Raw genomic sequence first — 25,995 nt, 5'->3', positions numbered from 1 at the left:
AAAGTTCATCACTGATTCAAATTTAATTTGCTGGATATAAACTGTGCATTAGGGTGGGACGAGGTTGTATGAGAAAAAAATGAATAGGTTTATTCTCTCGCTCCACCAAACTTTTCGTGTTGCTTCTGAGTCCCAAAAGAATTATGCATAAGCTTAGCTCAATCGGTGCAACTAGAAATATAGTTCGACCGAGGTTTAAAGTTTGTATGGGATTTAGTGTGGGAAAATTGACTTTAAAAAAATGCGGCTGGAGATGAACCTATAAACTCTAAAAATCAGTGTATGTGTTATTTTCATAGGAAATTTAAAAAGAAAGATAACCTCTTTAGATGACAATTTTCAAAACAATCCGACATTCGCACAAAATGTTATTAGAGGAAAAACGACACAAGATCCGAGGAATGAGCCATTTCCTTTGCTAGTTATAGCGCCACTCCTGCTAGTAATATGATTTGACTTTCTTTTATTATGCAATAACGATTGATCTGAGTTGTTTGATGTCTTCGCGATAATTACTCAGCTTAGTATGAAGATTCTTTTTAAGTGACAAGCCATGTTCCAGAACTCACTGTAAAGACTCAAAAAAGCCTAACTTTTTAATTTTAAAACTTTACTGAAGACATAAACAGATAGATAGTTCAGAAGATACAACTTATTTTGTTATTAAAATCAGAAAATTTGTTTCTATTTATCTATCACCATCATTGCTGAAGGACTGCAGAAAGAAAACAAAAATGAAATAAGTTTTATTAACAAGTTTAGTAGCCAAAAACTCATTAGAAGTGTCACAGCAAAACAATCTATTAAAAAGCTAAAAAGGACAGTCTTGTTGAAACTGCTTGCAAATTGTTTTGATGTTTTTCGCACGTGTTACGATATATCCATATATAAATTTCTAAACCGATGTGTAAAAATAACGTAAACTCTTAGTGGAGAGTGTATTTATTCAGAATTTGTGCGCATTTGAAGCGATTGTGCGTAATACTGATTTTACGCGGAACAGTGAAGAGAGTTTCGAATGTTGCACTCTAATTGTATATGTCAAATGATGTTTTTTGTATATTCCAACCTCCCGGGCTACGCCGTCCTGTGTACTACTTGTATTCGGTTTTTGTTTTCCAAGTGCTCAAAGTTTTCAGTGAGTCGATTTCGCGGAGTCGAATGAAGAAAACAGCGATTTAGAAGAAAAAATTTCAAAAAGAAGTTTATATTTCGTTCATGTCTTTTTCTCCAATGCAACATCGAATTTATACCTGCCAATATAGAAAAGACAACCGCGACTGAAGTTTTCTTGGTAGTAGTGTGCCATCTAGTGGCTAGTAGTCATTACGGTGTTAACGTTTCTTCGGTGAAAGTGCGCCATATAGCTGTAAATTGCAGAAGCCAATTCAACCGTTTATGTTGATTGGAAACAACGTTTTATTTCTCTAATTCAACTAAAAAAATAGTTGAATGGAAATAAAGTGGGCCTTAGCTAAGAAATGACAGCACGTTTAATTGGTGAATTCAACTAACAAAATAGCCATTTCAACAAATATTTTATTATTATTAAAGGAATGAGAATTAAAAAATCTAAATTAGCAAAAGTAAGATTTTTTTATTTGTCTAAAAAGATAACTAAAGAAAAATTAGAAAATAAATTGATTGTATCGCCAAAATAGTGATTTTGGTCTTTCCGTGCCTGTACCCTGACAAAAGCTCGGGCCCCCTTGTTCCCTTTCCCCCTCCCCTTTCGAAGAACCTGATTTTTGTTTATATAGATTTTGAGGGTCAAGCACTAGAGACGAGTATTTCTATAGATTTGATGTATCATTTGGATGTTCTAGAACTTAGCTTCAAGTATCACTTGAAGCTAAGTTCTAGGATGAACAGAAAGCCGATTTTCCGAAAACTCCAATATAAAGATTAGGTGGTTTATCCGCAGGAGGTTTTCTTAAATAAGAGTATATAAAGTGAAAAAAAACATTTGTAATACTTGTTGCTTACAAAATAATTCTGACTTCCTTTCCGTTTCGTGATTCTTCTTTCGTCCTTCATACATATTGGGCTACCTGTGAGACGCACAGATATTTTGTTATTCGAAATTTAAAAAAAATACCTGCATAGCTAATCAATCGCTAGTGTTTCATATTATCACATGATGAACAGGTTCTCCAAGAGCAAAAGAAAGCATACTTACCTGGCATAGGGGTTACCGTGATCAGCAAGGCGGTTCCCCCAGGGCGAGACTTACCCATTGCACTTCGGATGGGTTGACCTCTGCGATTATCCCTCACGTGGATAACACGTATGCGCAATTTTTGGTAGCCGGGACGTGCGTACGCGCACATCCCGATCGTGATTTTCAAAACTATAGAATTATGATCATGAGAATCTTTCTCTATTTAGGGCACAATAATTCTGATGTTTGACCCAGATTGATTTCCTCTCGGACAGGTTCATCAAATGAAACTTTCAAACGCTAGTTTAAGTTTATTTCTTTCTAAGCTGAATATATAACATTCACTCAGATCAGAGATTCCCTCCGAATTGGACGTTAGTTCTAGTGAATAAATATAACAAAAATGCGAAATATCTACAAGAATTCATTGTAAGATGAAATGAACGATCTCGAGAGATTCTTCCTATAGTGATTAATTTATTGCATGAAAAATAAATTTAAAAAAAAAATTCCCAAAATGTCTAGGTGTTATGCTATGAAACAAAATAATTAATTTGCACTATTGGCCAACGTTCCGAAAGACAATCGTGCTATGGTTATATAACAACATTTTTTCTAAGCTTGGTCATCCTATCTCGGTCAGTTTAAAATATGTCTGTTGACACAATTTTACGTTTTTCTGGCTTTAAACATTACGAAACCAACTAGAGATTATGTAGAAGAGCCAGACTATGGCAGTTTTAAAACCATACACACTTAGAAAATTTCGCAGAATTCGGTAAATTTTTAACCGAATTTTCAACAGCTGTACGTTCGGTTATCAGTTCGGTAATTAAATTGATTACCGATCGTTCGGTAATTGCTGAACTGTCAAACAACTACCGTTAACTGTAAACCAAATGGATCTAATTGATTGTTCGGTAATTTTTTGTTTGTTTTCCTTTGGTTAAAATGCTGGATTTTCGGATTTCAAAAAACAACACAAATTTACAAAAAACGAATGAAGAACACTCCAACCTGTTGTGGCAATGGCTTTATTCATCGAAAAAAGGGTCAAATGTTCCGGCTGACCGTAATTATGAGTGCCTTCCAAAACACTGCACACTCCGTCGAGTCCACCAGAAATTACCCTCGAACGATTTGTGTAGGCAGCAAGTGGACAAGTGATACAAAATTATTTTCTGCCTATATGTAAACAAAAAGCTTTTAGTGGTTCTAATGTTTTAAAAACTTGAGCACCTGTACCTCAATCCATTCGATGAACTCTTCAAGATTTTTTTTCGTTTGGTTAAAAAAAAGACACTTACTGAAAATTTTAATAACTGATTGAAAGTTCGTTTCACGACAATCAGTTTTCACATAAGTTCGGTTATTGGAAGATAATTTTACCATACAGACAGTATGGTTTTTACCGTACTCGGCGACTATTCAGATTTACCGTATGAATTGTATATCTATTTACAAAATTCTATAGTGAAAATTCACGTAAAACTGATCGTTCGGTGAAATTTGCATAATTATTATAAGATAAAACTCATTCACCGAAACATCGGTTATTTATATAGATTACCGAAATTTATCGTCAAAAATATTACCGAACAAAGGAATTAAATCGTAGTGTGTACAAGAAGTACAAGAAATCGAAGACAAAATACGGAACAGCGATACGGGTCATGTTATGTGAATCAGCACAAGAAGACTTCTCGTAAGTTAACTATCTTTTATCCCGATCAGACGGTAATAACAAAATTATAACAACTGGAGTAATTTATTTCAGAAATATTTTATAACAAATTTCGAAATATTTTTGGCTGGTAAGCTTGAGTAGAGCCAAAATTGTTGAATGATTTTTTTTATTAAATGAATAATTTATTAAGTGATCTGGTTTCTTGTTCTAGTTTTTTGAAATTCTGATCTCATTTCGATATAAAGCAACGCAGAATAGCGAATTAACAGCAAATCATCCTGTCGCTGTTGTCCGTGCGAATTGCAATAATAAATAAATAAATAGTAAGCTGTGCCTTACTTATGTAACTATAAGGAAATGTATTACAGTCAAATAAACGAATAAAAAATATAATAAGTATGAAAGTAATATCTATTTTATGATGTATATTATCATGCAAATAAAAATGAAAAAAATATTTATAGATTCACTCAGGGTTTTTTGACTGATTTTCTAGGATTTAGGGTCATTACATATCCTTTCTCTCTTTTTTTCTATTCATGAGCGGAAGCTTCTAGCTGCCGATTCTCCTCTATTCCTAATCTTATTTGATTGAAGCAATACCGATATATTTTTTTCTCCTAATTATGAATAAAAATAATTTTTAAAACTAGTGTTTCATAAGGGATGTTTGTTTAAGAACTTGCTGATTTGAAATTTAAATAAAACACATGCCAAATTATGAAATGGCCATAGTTTTTTATTTAGTAGATAATTTCACGGTATTTACCATTTAAGTATGATTTCAGGCATATCATCATCACAACTTTTTTCCACAAAGGTTATTCTGAAGGTCTAATTTTTGACCACATTGTCTAGCATTTGAGGGTGTATTTCAATAATGACACGTTAAATATTGGTTTCCAAAGCATCGATCGTTGCTGGTCTATCACCATAAACCAATGACTTGACGTATCCCTACAAAAAATAATCGAGTAGCGTCAAATCACACGAATGCGGAGGCCAATTCACCGATCCATTTTGCGAAACAATGTTGTCGTAGAAATGTTTTTTCAATAAGTCCATTGTTTTGGCCGCAGTATGGCAAGTGGCACCATCTTGTTGAAACTACATTTCGTCCACATCCATATCTTGAAGAATCTTGGAATCAAAAATTCATTGATCATTGTTCTGTATCAATTTCCATTCACGGTAACGCGTCGTCCTTCCTCGCTTTTAAAGAAATAAGGACCGACGATTCCACCAGCCCATAGACCACACCAAACAGTACATTTATTGGGATGGATCAGTAATTCTTGAATGGCGTGTAGATTATTTTTGCTCCTAATATGGCAATTTTGATTGTCGACGTATCTATTTTTGAAAGAATTCGTCTTATCACTGAACAGAATTTAGCGCTATAAACAGTTTTTAATTGAACACTGATTTTGAAAATAAATTTCCACGATTTGGAAGCGCTGTTCTGGAGCGACGTCACTTTACACTGTCAATACAACTTACAGACAATAGAGCAAATTCCTATTGAAAAAAAAAATCTCCTTAGAAGCACCCGTTACTTGTGTAAATTCTCTCGTTTACAGGCAAAAGCTCATGCTTACATCTACTCGCATATAGTTTGAGAGCATAACTTATAGTTGAAGAGTATAACTTCCTGTTTTTTACATATTTCAATTCACTTAATTCAGTTTCGCTATCTTTGCGACGATTCTGTCGTACAGTTAGTGGTAAGTACAATATAATAAATTTCACCATTGAGCTGTCCAAATTTAACGACGTATTCTTAACTTACTATCGAAGCTTGGAATGTCCGAGTCGGAAATGCAAAATAGCTACTACTGTACCCGGGTTGGCGGTTCAATGCATAGGGCACTGGTTCTACAAGCCAGTTGCGATTTGTTCGAACCTCGACCTGGAAGGATTCGTAGTGTCAGTAGGATCGTAGCACCAGCAATGCAATGGTTCTGTACACTATAAATTGGCTGCGAAGTCTGTTGAAATAGAAGGCCGAATTCCTCTACAGGAATGTAATACCAAGGCTTTGTACCCAGCAGAAAAGAAGAAATTTTATAAGGATTACCAAAACTGTAAAATGTATGCAAATAAACAATCGAAAATATAACTCAGATTTATAAGATGTTATGGATGAGCAAAATAATTATTTCTTGGTTACCACTTGTATGTACGTTTGTAAATTTCAATGTTAGTTGTGTTAATCGATACGGAAAACATAACTAACTCTGGTTTGATTGCTAGAACAGATTGAAAATCAGCGGAGATTAGATTTGATTATTAGATACTCAGATTGCGAATATCTTGACAACCTACATGGGACATTATTTTACAAAACGTACGGATTTTGAGTAAAAATATTTTTCGAGTTTTGAAATCCCATTTAGGCGAAAAGTGATGAAATCGAAATAGCATGCGACACGAGTTGTGCATAGCGCACACATTTTAGAAGATTTTATCAAAACTTCAAAAAATTTTAATCAATTTTTTCATACAAAAATGCCGGTACACGTGTTCAAAAACTTATTCAATAGAAGATGAAAATAAGTTTTGAGCCGATTTTAAACTGTAAACTTGTTCTTGATGTACGGTTTGTTAAGAAATGTCCCTTGCAGATAGCCATCAGCAAAAGATTAATACACTCTTGCTTCCGTCGTTGGTTCGGAACATATCTGAAAGGATTGCATTAAAATTATAGAATTTAGCTTCAAAATTTCATGATCAGAGTCAATTTGAGCAATTGAATCCACTTTTCGATTTAACATGGCTTCGGTTTCTAACTATGTACGGCTCGAAAATTTTTAAACTAAACATAGCAAATGGTTCTCTGCTAGGAAAACGGCAGCGTATTTGACGGATATTTCTTTTATTACAATTTTTCACAATATTCATCACAATACTAGTGGGAGTTGGAAAAAATTTTACTGAACAAACCATGTGTGATGACATTTCAGATTTTACAACGAACAATAGGAACATTTTGTCCATGGAAATATCATTTAAACAGTCCGAGACTTCTGAAAATTTTACAGACGTCTGTAAATTGAAACTCGTTGGTATCCCTCATGTATCAAGTCGAATGCTTCTTGTTCATGTCTTCATACTATTCATTTTCATGTTCTAATATGAATTGTAACTTATTACTTTTCCAGTGCTCTTTGAACTTTTTTCATGTCTGTATTTACATACCATTTGCGAGAATATATCATGCCTATGTAGATGTTCCTATGCATCGCTAATGTTTCACATTAGCATCTTAAGCAGAGCTAACGTGGACGCATGAAAAAGCATACTTACCTGGCATAGGGGTTACCGTGATCAACAAGGCGGTTCCCCCAGGGCGAGGCCTGTCCATTGCACCACGGATGGGTTGACCTCTGCGATTATCCCTCATGTGGATGACTCGTATGTGCAATTTTTGGTAGCCGGGACGTGCGTTCGCGCACATCCCGATTCACATATTAGAATCAGAATCAAGTCTCAACGTTCAACATTTTGTTACTATATGTTGTTCACAAACGACTATCATATTCTTGAGTAGTTTTCGCTGTTTTCACTTTTTGCGAAAATCGCAACTGATTATGACCAATCAGATTCAAAATTACGTGAATCTTCCTTTACATATATTTGAGCTTTAACGCGTTTGGATTGGATGTGATATCCGTTATACTTAACAACTGTAAATTATATAGGAAGTTAAAATGAGCATGTGAAAGATGAAATCTTCCTTTAACACGTTTTATATCAAGTATTTTCCAATGTCAGGGGCATGAGTAAGTAAAAATCCTATCGGAATAATGAAGAAAAATGTGTAACGATTTATTTTTCGTGAATGTGAAGCTTTAGAAAAAACCTTTATATTGTAATAGCCCATAAGAATTTCAAGAAACAATCGTATTAGAAACTTTCCTCGTATATGAAATTATGCTGTTTTCTAGGCGGTTTTATATTTCTTCTGTTTTGTTTTGAGCATATTCGACTACCTATGCTTCATGGTTTAAAGACCTTCGAGCAGAAAGTTTGCAAATCGCTAATGCTTCATATTGTCTCATAAAGGATAGATTTCGGATGCGGGCAAGAAAGCATACTTACCTGGCATAGGGGTTACCGTGATCAACAAGGCGGTTCCCCCAGGGCGAGGCCTGTCCATTGCACCTCGGATGGGTTGACCTCTGCGATTATCCCTCATGTGGATGACTCGTATGTGCAATTTTTGGTAGCCGGGACGTGCGTTCGCGCACATCCCGATCTCGAATATTGACAATGTGACTTTCTAAATTAGATGAAGTTTTCTGATCTCTTCTACAGGTATTTAATTAAAGTGACCGATCAATCTACTGCAGTTATCGTATGGAACAAATAATTTAAAAAAAAATTAATATTGAGTTAAGGTAAATAAACGAAGAATAAACCATCTTAGCTCCATTATCTATAATATCTCATAACCGGATCAGGAGCTCATAGCCGAATTGTGTCGAAACTGTATCGCTTCCTGGTACTTGTTGAATAAAACTTTTCTATAGAAAAACTTATCAAAATATGACACAACGTAATTCGATTTGATGATTGCTTTTTTGAAAATCGTTTTTATTTCATCGGCTTCGATGAGCAGAAAAAAAAACATTTATTTGGATAACTACCATGGTAAGGAATACATACTGAAATCTGATATCTGATATACAATGAACGAATGTTAAGAACAAGAATATTTGAAAAGTACATGTCTCTCTTGCAGACAATTGCAGACTAGTAATTCAACTACCGTATGAAAGCTCTTTTGCAGCATTTTGCTATGTAAGTGGTCTCATCTGCATCTTTCTGCGCTTTTTGATGATATACAAATTAAATCTTTCATTAAACTGAAATGATAGGGCCATAGCATATTCGAGAAAGTTGTGTAGTTTTTAATGATGAATAACTTTGTATAACATAAAAAAACTCATTGAAATCTAAAATATACAAGTTTTCTTACAAAAACTGGCTTTAGGAGACCCCTTTTCAAAAAATTCTTTATATCATGAATTCTACGTAAGTTACGGGAACAGCATCTTTTGCAAATTTGTTTGAAATGACTTTTTGCACAACTTTGCCGAAGTTTTTTATCCTCTATGTTGACCCTGAGCTAAAATAATATATCTACCTCACTTTTAGGGGGATTATTCACACAAATGAAAATTTCAAAAGATGGCGCCTAATATTTTGAGCAACTTTGCTGATGATAGCGTACCTCAAAAACCACGTTTTCAACGTTCCGAACCAGAATTTTGAAGCTGACTTCTGATTTATAATTTAGTTCTTGAATTCAGCTTCAGAATTTAATTCCTATATTCATTTCCAAAACTCAGATTCTGAATGCAGAACTTGCATTATAGAATTAAACTCGGAACTAGGATTTTGGAACTAGATACGGAAATTGATTTCAGTTCCAGAACTAAATTCAAGAACAGATTTCTTGCGAACTGGATCCCGAACCTTGTATTTGAATTCGGAGCAAGTCCCAAGCTCTGAATTTAGTACTTTACTTCAGTTCCAGTTCCTGAATGCTCGGAACAAACATCGAATAAATTTCTCAAATCGGTTTTTTAACCATTCAAATATTCCTAAAGGTTCCGAAGTTTTCCTCCACTAAGTATGTAAATCTAAAAAAAACTATATCATTGTTTTTTGTATTGACTGATTCTCATTTGTTTAGTGTTATTTTTGTGGTAGAATAGAATAAGTCATACTTTAGTTTATTATCTACCCACCTTTTTTGGTTGGTAGTTGATCGTCGATATGCCTCATTACGTAGTAGAACATCGACCAAAAACTGCGCTTTCGTGAAAACAGCATCGATTTCTATCTATATTTTTCATTAAGAACATATGTTTTTTCATTACGAATTCACAAACGAGCGATGAACAATATTAGTTCAAATTGTTTCAATTTGGAAAGTGGTTCAAAATTCCCCACGATTTATCAAAAAGACAAAATTGAATATTTTTTATAATACTCTTTGGAATAAATTTGAATTTTGAAATTCAGCACATCCTAAAACATGGTATTTTGCTTGTAGTTTAACCTCTATTTCTGAGATTCTTTAAAATCACGTATTTTTAGTTGAAATACATATTACAGAGCGCTCCATCTTTTATGTCGGTATATAAACTAATTTAACAGGGTCTGAGTGTTTAGTAGAATATTAATGATAAAATAATTTTTTTACACTGCTGTTTTCACCCAAGTCGAGGTGCATAATAATCTAGGATTACTTGATGGATCAAAGGGACCGGACTCGGACGGCCTTTCGCCATCTTTTGTAAAGCAATGCTCATCTGCTTTGGCTTTGCCGGCATCTCTTATTTTTAATTGTTCTCTCGCTAAAGGCTATTTTCCTGCGAAATGGAAAGAAGCTGTAATAGTTCCAGTTCACAAATCCGGAAACGTACATGACGTCACGAACTACAGAGGCATTTCTATCCTTAGCTGCTTCCCAAAAGTATTCGAGCGAATGCTGTTGGATATTATTTACCCGTCAGTAAAGCACATCCTCACAACCGATCAGCATGGCTTTGTCAAAAAACGATCAACTACTACGAATCTAATGAGCTACGTTTCTACTCTGATTGACAAGCTTGAAAAACGACAACAAGTTGATGCGGTGTATTTCGATTTTTCTAAAGCTTTTGATTGTGTTCCTCATGTACTCGCTGTTGAAAAATTGAGACGAAATGGATTTCCTGACTGGATAACAAACTGGATTCTTTCGATCTTACAGATCGTAGTGCTTCAGTTCGAGTCGGAACTGTACATTCTGATCCTTTTGATATTACATCTGGTGTTCCACAAAGGAGTCATCTCGGACCACTTCTGTTTGTGAAATTTGTGAATGATCTTTGCAATGAACTGTCGTCGTTTAAAGTAATGTATGCCGACGATTTAAAAATTTACCGAATCATCACAAGCCTTGTAGATTGTTGTGCGCTACAAATGGACATTGAATGTGTCATAGATTGGTGTGATAGAAACGGCATGAGTGTTAATGTTAATAAATGTAATACCATAACATTTTCACGAGTTCAGTCTCCAATTTTATTTGAATACTCAATAATGGCGAATTCAGTCAAAAGAGTTTCTTCTGTAAAAGATTTAGGCGTAATTCTCGACCGTAAGTTACGCTTCACCGAACAGCTTTCGATGGTTATTGCTAAAGCTTTTGCCGTCCTGGGACTTATCGAACGCAACACTAAAGACTTTAACGACGTTTATTGTCTCAAACTATTTACATTGCTCTATTGCGCAATATTATAGAATACGAAGTTGTAATCTGGGCACCATACCATAACGTTCACATCGACCGGATCGAACGAGTGCAGAAATATTTTTTCCGATTCGGGCTTCGAAGACTTCCTTGGCTAAATCGGCTTCAGCTACCACGTTACGAAGATACAGGGTCCGGCACTCGAAGTGTAACCAATTAAAAAGGCCATAAATTCAGTTTGGAAAATTACTTTTACTTAATTCAAAGTACAAAATGTGTAAAAATAATACAAAATTCAGAATCAATTCACTTTTGCTCGATATGACCACCTTTTGCCTTGACTCGAGTGGCCTTGAGACGGTCAAAAAATGAATCGCAAGCTGCCCGAATGTGACTTGCAGGTGTATTTTGGCCCACTCACGGACAATAACTTTTTTCAGCGCCTCGAGACTGGTGTATCTTTTAGTTCGGACTTTGCTCTCCAAAATGGCCCAAAGAGAATAATCCATTGGATTCGCATCTGGTGAATTCGAGAGCCATTGTGTGGACGTGATGAAGTTCGGAACGTTGTTTTTCAGCCATTCTTGGTTCACTCGAGCTTTGTGAGACGGTGCCGAGTCCTGCTGAAACGTCCATGGTCTGCCACCGAAATGTTTGTCTGCCCACGGCTTCAAAGCAACCTCCAGAATACTTTCCCGATAATATGTCGCATTTACCTTGACGCCAGGCTCGAAGGTCTGAAGTTGGTTACACTTCGAGTGCCGGACTCTGTAGCTGTGTTCTCATCAACTTACCCACGCTGCAAAACCGGCGGATATTTCATCAGACGTTCCCAGATTCTCGTTTCTGGTAGCTATACTGTTGGAATAATTATTGATGCAAATGGTAGTTCCTATTTGATTTCCCATAGGGGAACATAAATACAGGTAAGACTTTTTTCTTACCTGATCAGGATGAATTTTGACCACTCCTCTAGCAATCGTTAACGTAATATAACAATGTTTGATGGAGCTACGGGTAGAACCAATTGAAAAGCATACTTACCTGGCATAGGGGTTACCGTGATCAACAAGGCGGTTCCCCCAGGGCGAGACCTGTCCATTGCACCTCGGATGGGTTGACCTCTGCGATTATCCCTCATGTGGATAACTCGTATGTGCAATTTTTGGTAGCCGGGACGTGCGTTCGCGCACATCCCGATTCACATATTAGATTCAGAATCAAATCTCAACGTTCAACATTTTGTTACTATATGTTGTTCACAAACGACTAACATATTCCTGAGTAGTTTTCGCTGTTTTCACTTTTTGCGACAAACGCATCTGATTATGACCAATCAGATTCAAAATTACGTGAATCTTCCTTTACATATATTTGAGCTCCAACGCGTTTGGATTGGATGTGATAGCCGTTAAACTTAACAACTGTAAATTACATAGGAAAAATCTTATTTGAATAATTTATGAAAGAAGTGCAATAATATATTTATCGTTAAGGTGAAGAAACTATCGTGCCATACATGGAACCCCTCGCGATCGTGAAACAACCAAAATATTTGTTGTTTTTCTGAATTTGATTGGTTAAAATTTGGTACAACTAATCGATTGTTGTTTTTTTCTAAACTGTTATTTTTGTTTTTCGATCAACAGAAACGATGGTTGAAATAACAAAAATTTTGGTTGAAAAATAGATGCTGTCAGTTAGTCAAGATACACACCTTTCAATTTCAATAAAGAATTTAGTTACAGCAACCGACATTGTTTTTTATTTAACAGTTATGTGAGTTGAAAAACAAATGAGTTTTAGTTGTTTTAGATATTACGATTAGTTATTTCAACTTAAGCAAAATTATTGATTTTGAATGATAATTTTTTTTCCATAAATACGTTTATTTCTTAAGGCAATTTACATAAGTTTTTCTTCGCCGTATCATCACTTTTACATAGAATTCTTAACCTAATATAGTACTAATATCGACACAGCGATTTGAGTTTAATAAAACATATTCCTCTTATTTTTGCCTTTCTCATATAGAAAGGTTATGCAATCACTGTGAAAACCGACTTTTGAACCGAGGCTCGGAGGGCCGAGTTTCATATACCATTCGACTCAGTTCGTCGAGTACGCAAAATGTCTGTGTGTGTATGTGTGTGTGTGTGTGTGTGTGTGTGTGTGTGTGTGTGTGTGTGTGTGTGTGTGTGTGTGTGTGTGTGTGTGTGTGTGTGTGTGTGTGTGTGTGTGTGTGTGTGTGTGTGTATGTGTGTGTGTGTATGTGCGTATGTGTGTATGTAACGTTTTTTTGCACTAACTTTTCTCGGAGATGGCTTAACCGATTTTCACAAACTTAGATTCAAATGAAAGGTCTTGTGGTCCCATACAAAATTCCTGAATATTATTTGGATCCGACTTCCGGTTCCGGAATTATGGGGTAAAATGTGCAAAAAATAGTGAAAATAAGTGCACTAACTTTTCTCAGAGATGGCTGAACCGATTTTCACAAACTTAGATTCAAATGAAAGGTCTTGAGGTCCCATACAAAATTCCTGAACATTATTTCGATCCGACTTCCGGTTCGAGAGTTATGGGGTAAAATGTGCAAAAAAAAGAAAATATGTGTTTAAACTTTGCTCATAGATGGCGCGACCGATTTTCACAAACTTCAAATGAAAGGTCCTGTGGTCCCATGCGTTATTCCTGAATTTCATGCGGATCCGACTTCCGGATCCGGAAATATAGGGTAAAGTGTGTTAAAAATTGTACACCATCACTGAAAATGAGGAAAAACCTTGAAAAATTTTCTAAATCGACCTCAAATCTTCTCCAATTTGATGGTTTTTATCAGTAGACGGTCAAACAAACCGATTTCGGTTATTCTTTTAAGAATCGAAGAAAATTTTTTTTTTGCCTTTCTCATATAGAAAGGTTATGCAATCACTGTGAAAACCGACGTTTGAACCGAGGCCCGGAGGGCCGAGTGTCATATACCATTCGACTCAGTTCGTCGAATACGCAAAATGTCTGTGTGTGTGTTTGTGTTTGTGTGTGTATGTGTGTATGTAACGTTTTTTGCCCTAACTTTATGGGGTAAAATGTGCAAAAAAATGAAAATATGTGTTCTAACTTTTCTCATAGATGGCGCGACCGATTTTCACAAACTTAGGTTCAAATGAAAGGTCCTGTGGTCCCATACGTAATTCCTGAATTTCATCAGGATCCGACTTCCGGATCCGGAAATATAGGGTAAAGTGTGTTAAAAATTTTATACCATCACTGAAAAGAGCGAAAAACCGTAAAAAGTTTTCTAAATGGACCTCAAATCTTTCCAATTGATAGTTTTTATCAGTAGACGGTCAAACAAATCTATTTCGATTATTCTTTTAAGAATCGAAGAAAAATAATTTTGAAGAATACCACAGTATTATATATGATATTTTGATTGATATGAGAAAGGCATCATTACACCACTAGGTGGATTAAAACAGGTTTTAAATATCATATTAGCTATTTCGTTATTTATTATTAAATCTTCTTAAGATCATTATTTGAACCAAGCGATTAACTGCTATAAATTATAAAATAAGCTGAAATTTTTATACATTTTGTTGTTGATTTCGTAACCTATTTTGAGTTTGTTTGTATGAGCACATCATTTTTATTAAAATTTTGCTATTGGATGAACTAATGGACGCAGTAGGAGTCAGAACTAACCCTCAAAAGGGTCAATTATTAAATTGAAACTTCCATTGTCTTTATGAAGTTTGAATGATAATAAAATATTCCTTATTGATATACGTTCTGATTTTTTAAATGACAATTCGGTATGTTAATATATTACCTCCCATCTATCGGTATGATAAAACCTCTCTCAGCTCTTGCTTTATATTAAATGAATTATTCATTGAAACCATTTTTAGTTTTGTTTTTAATATACTGTCTTTTAGTAGTGCTAAGAAGCAAAGTCCTGGCATTACATTCCTTTTGTGGAATTTGGCCTTTCTGTTTCAACAGACTTCGCAGCCGATTCTTAGTGTACAGAATCATTGCATGGCTAGTACTATGGATCCTACTGACACTAAGAATCCTTCCAGGTCGGGGCTCGAACATACGAAAACTGGCTTGTAAGACCAGCGCCCTATGCATTGAACCACCAACCCAGGCCAAGTGCTGGTAGTGCTGGTGTCAACGAAACTTTCTAATTGTGACCACTATATTACTTACGAACAAAAAGTCGAACCGAATGCACTGATTTTTATTTTTTGAGCCATTGCAACTTACAGTTTCAACATTTAATCACTTTGTTCATACAATTTTTGTACATGACTCGAAGATAACATGATGCTCATTCATTAACATGCATTTCACGATGGAGAATCAAGTAGATTTTAGGACCAAAATTCAAACGCATACTATTCACTGGGTTCTAGTTTTGGTTAAACTCGTTTTGTTAATTGCAATATCTCTAACGGCTATCATTTCTGTGCATAGCACTACTTTATATCAATCGTTAGTTCTTGTAACACCAGAGCAGTAAAGATGTAGATAATTTATCATCACATTAATATTCTGACAACTAGTGTTATGATAAACACTAATTTACTATCATTCAAAAGTTACTCTTCACGAGTTTTACAAACGTATAATAAGCGAATTTCGTTTGCATGAAAATTTTTAAGAAACGCATTTGAATTTCAACTAAAATAATGGTTGATTTTCCAATTCGATTTTTGCTTTGCTTTGTGCTGTTTTTGACATTAGACAGCATTAAAAACAACATATTTTTCAACTACTTCAATATGTGCAAATCAAACATATCAAATTGGTTGAATCAACTAATTATTAGTTAGATCAACAACTGCAAAAATCAAAAATTGCGAGATCGTAATTTTTTGATTGGAGGGTTTTCCGTGTAGAAGAAATCTTTATATTATAATCATTATATAATAATAAGAATTTCAAGAAAAAATCGTATTAGAAACTTTCCTCGTATATGAAATTATGCTGTTTTCTAAACGGTTTTATATTTCTTCTGTTTTGTATTGAGCATATTAGGCTACCTATGCTTCATGGTTTAAAGACCTTCGAGCAGAAAGTTTGCAAATCGCTAATGCTTCATATTGTCTCATAAAGGATAGATTTCGGATGCGGGCAAGAAAGCATACTTACCTGGCATAGGGGTTACCGTGATCAACAAGGCGGTTCCCCCAGGGCGAGGCCTGTCCATTGCACCTCGGATGGGTTGACCTCTGCGACTATCCCTCATGTGGATGACTCGTATGTGCAATTTTTGGTAGCCGGGACGTGCGTTCGCGCACATCCCGATCTTGAACGTGGAAAGAAAGAAGAGTATCCATAAGAAGTATAGTTTATGAAATTGAACTCACTTTTTTTAATGCAGTGATCTGTCAAATATTTTCTTTTACATTAACTAACAATCCTACACGATGAATAGTATTTCTAAGGTTAGAAAATTTATCAAAGTTTTTTATCAATAGTTTTTTTTTGTTTATTTTCAGGTATGCACAACTGTTTGAACGATGAATTTAAACTACATTTCTTTTGTCAGGCATTAGTAAGTGTATTTCTTTCATAATACAGATTGCGAATGGAATTATTAGAGCTCTTGTCATGGCATAATTCCATTTGATTTCGAATGGCGATATTTTTGTATATTTGTTTGACTCTTTTTTATTTAGATAATCAAAAACCGCTAAATCTCTGAAACAGGAACGGTGGCATTTTGCAAAATTTCGTCAACAAACTTTTTTTTTGAAGTTTTGCGTTTTTTGATAAAACTGAATTGAACAATAATATATCATTCATTTTCCAAAACTCACCTATTTCAAAAAGATTGTAACTTCTAAGTTAGCTATTTTTCCATCTGGGCCAACTATGCCGTAAATGTCAAAGAATAAAACCGGTTTTAATCCACCTAGTGGAGTAATGCTGCCTTTCTCATATAAATCATATTCTCATATATAAAAACTCTACCAGTTTTTATTCAAATTTTGACAATTTTCTACGGATTTATACATCGGAGTCTAAACGATGGTTTGAATTTTTGTTGAATCTGAAAATACGCAGTAATTTTTCGTATGATCATAAGGCCTTTCATTTGACCCTGAGATTGGGAATATCGGTTCTGTTACTTCTGAGAAATTTGAGTAAGATTCATTTTTGACCATATGACTATTATCTCCTGTCGTTAATCGAAAGCCGGGAACCAGGATAGCCGGAATCGTTTTGTTTAGTGAACATATGTATGTAAAATAAGCTATCCACATACATTTGTGTTGTACGCATGTATCTGTGATGGTTTTTTTATGCTCAGATCACAGCTTGCTATGCGTTTGGCTGTCAGCTTTCGTTTGTTTACTTGCTTGTGCGGTTAAAATTCTGCGTTTTCAAAATGTCGCGTATTGAATAGAAAGTAAAAATTAAGTTTCTGGACACATGGCAAAGTGAGAAGGGTGTTACTATGCGAAATTGGCGAAGGGGTTTGGAATTCATCATGCCACTGTTAAACCATCATTAATAAGTTTGGGGAACACTATTCTTTGGATGAGTTACCAGGAGAAGGCAGAAAACCCGGTTCTTCCATCCCGAAACTAGACCAGAAAGTGGTATCTCTAATCATGAAGACAAAATCAATGTCAATACGTGGTTTAGCAAAAAAACAGGAACGAGTGTCGGAATGACAAGCGTTTCAAGAGGCGAAATCACCTGAATACCTACAAGAAGCAGAAAAAGTGTAGAGCAGCAACAAGGGCCCGGAAATTGTATTCGCGTCTTCTGCCTTATCCGGATGCATGCGTTTTGATAGACGATGAGACTTATGTAAAGGAGGATTCAAAAACCCTTCCAGGTCTACAATACTTTACTGTCGTCGTTGGGGAGGATGTGAGCGATGCAGACAGGGCGATTCAAGGGGAGAAATTTGGTCAAAAGGTACTGGTAAGGCAAGCAATATGTTCCTGTGGTTTGAAGTCAACCATTTTTTACACTACCGGAACTATAAATGCAGAAATCTATCGATCTTAGTGAACCCATCAGAGATTACTGCCTTTATATAAGAAGCATAGTACACCTCCACTGTTTTGGCCGGATTTAGCGTCGGCTCACTATGCCAAAACCACTCTCAATTGGCTTGCGGAAAAAGGTATAAATTTCGTTGGGAAAAATATTAATCCACCAAATTGCCCTCAGCTTCGACCCATCGAACGTTACTCGGCAATCATGAAGAGGGTCTTCAAGAAGGCTGGTTAGGCAGCTGGGAACATGCAGGAGTTCAAAAAAATTTGGGCTCAAAAGTTCGAAAATTCGTGAAGAAATAACTTAAATTTTATCCGGTTTTTATTATGCTCAAGTTTAACCTTGTAAAATGAAGGATCAATTTTTAGTTTGAATAAAATATCGTTTTTTATCAAAATTTTAAAGAAAAATTTGTGGATAGCTTATTTTCGATACACTCCTTAGTGGATGATGTCTTCATTATGACACTTTGAGTAAATCAAATGAAGCCAATAAAAAAGTTCAAATGTAGCACTTTCGTCTCTCTTAGAAGCATACGAAGGCAAACACGAGGAAAGGTCCTAAGTGCAAATAAGAGTTTCTTTTTGTTTATCTTATCTTTCGATTATTACAGTGCTATCGGTAATCCCTCTCTCTAACCTTTTACATAGAATAACGACTGAACCCATCGGATCGATCTGTATTTTTAAAATTGTCGTAAAATACAGGAATACAATTGAAAGAGTAAGTAAACAAAGAGGTTCTGTCATTTGCACTTGGCACCTTTCCTAATGGTCACGGGAATATGTGAAAAATCATCCATATGTAAATGATCCAATTAATACATTTGCATATTGGTTTGTATTTGTGTTACTTCTATTTGTTTACAAACTTCAAATTCCAACAATTTTTGTTTGTCGATTTCCGGACATATAAAAAACAAAACCAATATTATACCCTTTCAAGATAGTATAGATCATTTAAATTTATGCAAAAGCCATACTGGCCTTCTACTTTGTTGATTGTCATGGTTTCTTCGGTCTACAGTTGATCTTATTTTCATAAAAATTTCATCGTCTTTTGTCTCGTAATATTTCAATCAAAATTTCAAGTGCATCCCAACATTTACTTACATTTGCGTTCATGTCTATGTATTTCGCAGACTGCAAGAATATAAAACTCAACGCCTGCAAACCTGTGTCGCAATTAGATTCAATCATAGTAATTGTCAATCCATCCGCAAGAAACGAAGGGGGGTGGTGCAGTGCAGGAACGTGAGGGCGAATGAAACTCGTTCACCGTCCGTTCGTTCACGTTCGTAACGACCCAGCACAGACAGTGCTACAGTTGATTCTCATGTCTGTCATATCCGTTTTCTTTTTCAAGAGCAACAAGTTCACTACCATAACGCAACCGAGCCACACGCCTATCCGCTCAAGCTTTGGATCTCCGCCCAAAAGGCTTGCGCCGGGGACCGTAGTCGCGTTATGTATGCAAATTACCACCAGCCGTACGTCCTCCGGTTGCTCCGGTCTTTCCGCTACGGTGGAGTGCCTGGTCGATGCTCAACATAGGAAGCTTTTGAAAGGAAATTTGGAATCGAGATCAATTAATTTGACGCTCGAATCATCTTGATTGAATAATAAAATGTAATGTGCCGATACAATATTGTATGTATCACTCAATTTATTTGCCTGTTATTTTCGTGCTCCGCTCTGGTTCCATTAATAATTCGTTGCTATAATCGATGAATGACCCAACATAATGATAATAATCTTATAACTAAGATAGGAAATAATAATCTTATTTTTTTTGGTGTTGCTAAGGGTGAAAGTATGCCATGGCGAAGCAGTAACGAAATTATAGCACAATGATACATTTTTAAAAGTATGTTATAATGACACGGAAGGGCAGGAACATTTAAGTGGTTAAAAGTTGACTTCCTCGATTACATTGATTTTTCATTTCACATTCAGCTTGTGCAAGTTGTACAGTTTTGAAAGGAAATAGCATTGAAAATTCTAGCACTGATAGTACTTTAAATTTACAAGAACATTGATGCTCAACAACCAAACAACACACGCAAGATACAATATCTTCCAAAAAACCAAGACACACATTAGATTCATGATATTGTCGGTGAGGAAAAATACAGTTTTATATAGTAACTATTTATGAAACCGTTGGAAAAAGGAAATCAAACGATCATGTTCAATACATCAACATTCGACCAAAAAAAATCCACACTAAAAAGAAGATCAGTAGCAACAAAGCAGATGATTAACCAATTTCTTCCAGGCTGTATCACAGACGCGTATCATGAGTCTACACGCACTGATAAAATTCATAAGCCGAGTCTCACGCATCCAAACTCATTAGCATACAAAACTTCTCAAATTATGCTTTAAATTAATTAACCTGATGTTTACTACATATTATATATTCCTGAATTAATATATTAATGATTATTTATATTATTACTACTTTAATCTGATTTTTGGTTGGCGACAACATTATTTAACTACCATTATATTTTAGAATTTTGGGAATTCATTTATTAAAACATTTAAAAATTAACAAACATGCTTCTAATTTTTTTTTGTTTTATAGTTTTACCTTTCTCTGCAGAAAGGTTATATAATTGCTGCGAAAACCGACTTGAAAAATGTCAAGGGTTTCTGGGTAGATGAGCTACGCTAAATTGATCATTTGGTGAACCTAACACAAGATTGGAAAATGTTTGCATTGAAAAAAGGAACTTTTTCGGATTTATCACCAGATTAATGGTTAAGTCAGATAAATGCTTTTGATAAATTTCCCATGGAAGGTAATAATTTATGCTTACTTGCAAAAAACGTGCTTAATCCACCAAGCAGTGAGATTTTCATAAATACGTTTATTTCATAGGCAATATACATAAGTTTTTCTTCGCCGTGGCATCTACAATACATAGTACTTTAAACCTAATACATTTCGAATATCCTATTAGTATGTTGGTATTCATTAGTTAATCTAAACACTGTTTTTATCAAGCGAGTTGCTATTATAAATTACATTAAATGAAATACATTTATTTTGTACATGATCTTATAACTATTTCAGGTTTGTTTGTATCAGTTCATCACTTTTATTTAATATAAGATAGCTGGCTATTGGTTGAGCTCATGGAAGAGAAAACAATCTAACATAAAATAAAATTTAAATTGGAACTCCAATGGACTTAATGAAATAATAAAGAAGTTTCATGTAAGGAACGTCACGACAAGCAAGAATGTCGCGAACTGGGACATTGGATAGTCTACCTTGGGTACGCAAGGAATTTATTAGTTGAGATCTGACATCACGATACTCCACGCATGTCCAAACAACATGGTCAATATCGCGGTAACCTTCGCCACAAGCACAATGATTAGTCTCGGAAAGTCCAATTCGAAGGAGATGTGCATCTAACGTGTAGTGATTGGACATGAGTCTGGACATCACACGAATGAAATCTCTACTCACATCCAGTCCCCTGAACCATGCCTTTGTCGATATTTTAGGAATAATTGAGTGCATCCACCGACCCAGATCATCTTTATCCCAAGAAGCTTGCCAGCTGGCAAGTGTTCTTTGGCGAGACGCGCTATAGAATTCATTGAAAGCAATTGGTCTCTCATAAATTTCACCCTCAATAGCACCACGTTTGGCTAAAATATCGGCTCTTTCATTGCCTGGAATGGAGCAATGAGCCGGAACCCAAACTATTGTGATTTGATAATTATTATTCAATATGACGTTCAGGCACTGTTTTATTTTGCCCAAGAAAAAAGGTTCATTTTTGCCAGCAGCCTTTGAGCGAATGGCTTCAATTGCACTCAGACTATCTGTGAAAAGAAAATAATGGTTTGGAGATAATGTGACGATTATACTCAAACTATAATGAACTGCTGCTAACTCTGCTATATAAACAGATGCAGGTTCTTGAAGCCTAAAGGAGACCGAAACATTATTGTTGAACATACCAAACCCTGTCGCTTCTTCAATTCGCGATCCGTCCGTGTAAAACATTTTCTCAGAGTCGATATGCCTGAACTTACTTGTAAATATTTTTGGGATTTCCAACGAGCGTAGGTGTTCCGGAATTCCACGCACTTCGCGCTGCATGGATGTGTCGAAAAATAAAGTTGAGTCAGGGACATTTAGGAGGCTGACACGGATAGGAATATATCTTGAAGGGTTGATTTCCTGTGACATATGGTTAAAATATACAGTCATGAATCTTGTTTGAGATTGAAGCTCAACTAGCCTTTCGAAGTTATTAATAACTAGGGGATTCAGTACCTCGCATCTTATTAGCAGTCGCGACGAAAGCTCCCAAAAACGATCCTTCAATGGAAGAACTCCCGCCAGAACTTCAAGACTCATTGTATGTGTCGAATGCATGCAGCCTAAAGCAATTCGCAAACAACGATATTGAATTCGCTCTAATTTGATAATATGAGAGTTTGCAGCGGAACGAAAGCAAACGCATCCATATTCCATCACTGAAAGTATCGTTGTCTGATACAATTTTATTAGATCTTCCGGATGAGCACCCCACCAAGATCCGGTTATTGTTCGAAGAAAATTTACTCTTTGTTGGCATTTTGTTATCAGAAACCTAATGTGTCCTCCCCACGTGCATTTGGAATCAAACCACACCCCGAGGTATTTGAAAGTCAAAACTTGTTGGATCATTCTTCCCATCATATGGAGCTGAAGCTGCGCGGGATCATGCTTTCTTGAAAAGACGACTAACTCTGTTTTCTCCGCAGAGAATTCGATACCAAGATGAACAGCCCAATCGGACAAGTTATCTAAGGTATCTTGCAATGGTTTATGCAGATCAATAGCTTTGGGTCCAGTAACTGAAACTACGCCATCATCTGCCAATTGTCTTAGTGTACATGGGGATACTAGACAGCTGTCAATGTCATTTACGTAAAAATTATAGAGGAGCGGACTGAGGCAAGAGCCTTGCGGTAGACCCATGTAGCTAATTCTGAATGTTACCAAATCGCCATGTGAAAAATGCATGCGTTTCTCTGACAAAAGGTTGTGCAAATAATTATTTATAACCGCTGGGAGTCCATGTTGGTGAAGCTTGTCTGAAAGAACATCAATGGAAACTGAATCAAATGCTCCTTTAATGTCTAAAAATACAGATGCCATTTGTTGCTTTTGAGCGAAGGCAATTTGGATGTCAGACGAAAGTAATGCAAGGCAATCATTCGTCCCTTTATTTCTACGGAAGCCAAACTGAGTATCTGACAACAAACCGTTCGTCTCGACCCAAGTGTCGAGACGTCGTAGAATAATTTTTTCGAACAATTTTCTGATGCAGGACAACATCGCGATGGGTCTATATGAGTTGTGATTGGAAGCTGGTTTCCCCGGCTTTTGAATGGCGATAACTTTCACTTGCCACCTTGCCAGTCAGGTGGAACAATATTTTGCTCAAGAAGCTTGTTGAACAATTCCAACAAACGTCTTTTTGCGAGGTCGGGCAGATTCTTCACCAAGTTGAATTTAATTCTGTCCAACCCAGGAGCGTTATTGTTACAAGACATGAGTGCTATGGAAAATTCCATCATAGAAAAGGGGCTATCAATGGAACCATTATTTGAAAAAGATTCCCTAATAATGCTATGCGTAGGAACAGAATCTGGACAAACTTTCCTCGCAAAATCAAATATCCATCGGTTCGAGTATTCCTCACTCTCATTTCCTACGTTACGATTCCTCATTCGTCTGGCCGTATTCCAAAGAGTGCTCATTGAGGTTTCTCTTGACAAACCTTCGACAAAATGTCTCCAATAGCTACATTTCTTGGCCCGAAGTATGCTCTTGTACTTGGTTTCTAAAGTCAAGAATTTTTCAAAATTCTGAGGAGTTCCTCCTCCTCGTTTTAAAAACATCTTGAAGGCATTTTGTTTCGCGTGCTTAGCATCTGAGCACTCTTTGTCCCACCAAGGGTTTGGAGGCCTTCTGTTAGACGATGGACCAAGAAATCGTTTGGTTTGGGCTTGTTCTGCGGCCTCCAGAATCGAACAAACGAGGAAGTCATATTCTTCAAGTGGGGGGAGCTCTTCCATTGAAGTTAAGGCACTTGAAATATTACTTTGGTATTTAATCCAGTCAATATTTTTTGTCAAATCATATGGAATATTAACTGAATTAGCAATGCCTTTGTTACTGCTAATTGAGATGATGATTGGTAAATGATCGCTACCGTGTAAATCAGGAAATACTTTCCAGGTGCAATCTAGTCGAATTGAAGTCGAGCAAAGAGATAAATCTAATGCACTTGGACGTGCAGGAGGTCTTGGGATCCGTGTCATGCTACCCATATTTAGTACCGTCATGCTAAAATTGTCGCAAATATTATATATTAAGGATGATCTGCTATCATTGTAAACGGAACCCCACATCATTCCGTGCGAATTGAAATCTCCTAAAATCAAACGTGGAGCAGGAAGGGCTTCGACAATTTCATTAAGCTGTCGTTGTCCAACTTGAGCTCTTGGAGGAATATATACTGAAGCAATGCAAATGTCCTTTCCTTTAATGTTTATTTGACTAGCAACAACTTCTATACTAGAAGTCGTAGGAATATTTAATCTATAAAAGGAATAACATTTCTTAATTCCTAAAAGCACTCCACCATACGGAGAGTCTCTATCGAGACGTATAATGTTAAAGTCATTAAAACTTAAGGCTATGTTTGATGTAAGCCATGTTTCGCACAAAGTAAATACATCACATTTTTGACTATGCAACAAAACTTTAAATGAATCAAGTTTTGGCATGATGCTTCGACAATTCCACTGCAGGACAGTGATTGAATCATTTGCGGCGGATGATAAATTATCCATCAAATGATACAAAACCTGAAAGAACTGGCCATTGAGCTGATAACTGTTTCAAAAAAGTTCTAGCTATTGGAAGGAATGCCGTTATGATAGTCTTTAGAGGTTCAGAAATATTGAATGCTGCGAAAATCCATTCTACAATTTCCGAAAACTTAAGTAATCCTGTTGGTGAATGTGAAACGGAGCCCACTGGATTATTGTCTTTCCTTGAGCTAGTTTCTGGATTGGTTTGTGAATTTGACAAACCAGGAGGCACAGTTTTTGGTTTTAAATTTGGCTTTTTAGCTTTAACACGGGGATCTTTTTTTGAAGATGTAATTTTAGGTGTCTTTTTAGGTATTTTGTGGTTTGTTAATCTCCTCTTAACAGACCCTTGAGGAGTGACAAACGAGGTATCTTCACTATTTCCGTCGGAGTCAGATTCCTCTGGCTCCATAAGATTTGAAAAACCGTTTTCGGTTTCCAAGGGGGAGACATGTATGACCGTTTTAAGCATTTCTGCATATGTGCGCTTAGACCGTGCTTTTAAAGAAAGCTTCATTTTGTCTTTACGCAAGCAGTGAGATGAAACCTTTTTTTATCAATCCGCGTGTTTTTGCATGAATATATTTTTAAGCACCAATTTGAGATAATAATTACTCATTACTCTTTAATGTCGAAACTGCAAATCGGATCGAATTTGAATTACATATTTGATTTACATATGCCGTATTTGAACGATTATGTAGCCAAAAACGAACCGTGCTAAAATCGCTATGATTTGTTGGATAGCTATTGCCCCGCGGAATCTAAGTTTGGAAACATATTCTGTTTTCAAGATCAAGTGTGACAGAAAAAAATTTGACATAAAACTATATGTATTTTGACATAAAACTATATGTATAACTCAAAAAGTAAACATCCGATCTCAAAACCATTCAATAGCGTTCTGGGTGACGGGGAGACCTTTCATCTGCGACTAGTTTGATAAAAATCGGTCCAGCCATCTCTGAGATCT

The 25,995-nt window shown here is 35.9% G+C and overlaps 1 protein-coding gene and 5 non-coding genes across 8 annotated transcripts in view; all 6 read left to right on the top strand.

Annotated features, from left to right (window-relative positions):
• The window catches only part of LOC131428349 (tenascin-R), a 328,173-nt gene that overhangs the window by 202,033 nt on the left and 100,145 nt on the right, over nucleotides 1–25,995 (top strand). The gene's annotated exons all lie outside the window — the stretch shown is intronic.
• On the top strand, nucleotides 2,172–2,335 carry LOC131433350 (U1 spliceosomal RNA). The gene has a single exon (XR_009230169.1). It is a non-coding gene; the product is annotated as a U1 spliceosomal RNA (small nuclear RNA).
• LOC131433349 (U1 spliceosomal RNA) lies at nucleotides 7,147–7,310 on the top strand. The gene has a single exon (XR_009230168.1). It is a non-coding gene; the product is annotated as a U1 spliceosomal RNA (small nuclear RNA).
• LOC131433347 (U1 spliceosomal RNA) lies at nucleotides 7,942–8,105 on the top strand. Its single transcript, XR_009230166.1, has one exon. It is a non-coding gene; the product is annotated as a U1 spliceosomal RNA (small nuclear RNA).
• Nucleotides 12,134–12,297, top strand: LOC131433344 (U1 spliceosomal RNA). The gene has a single exon (XR_009230163.1). It is a non-coding gene; the product is annotated as a U1 spliceosomal RNA (small nuclear RNA).
• Nucleotides 16,253–16,416, top strand: LOC131433351 (U1 spliceosomal RNA). Its single transcript, XR_009230170.1, has one exon. It is a non-coding gene; the product is annotated as a U1 spliceosomal RNA (small nuclear RNA).

This window comes from Malaya genurostris, chromosome 2, assembly GCF_030247185.1.
Source record: "Malaya genurostris strain Urasoe2022 chromosome 2, Malgen_1.1, whole genome shotgun sequence".
NCBI classification, from domain to species: Eukaryota; Metazoa; Arthropoda; class Insecta; order Diptera; family Culicidae; genus Malaya; species Malaya genurostris.
The sequence above is the reverse complement of the archived record's forward strand: the minus strand, read 5'-3'. Positions and strand labels throughout refer to the sequence as shown.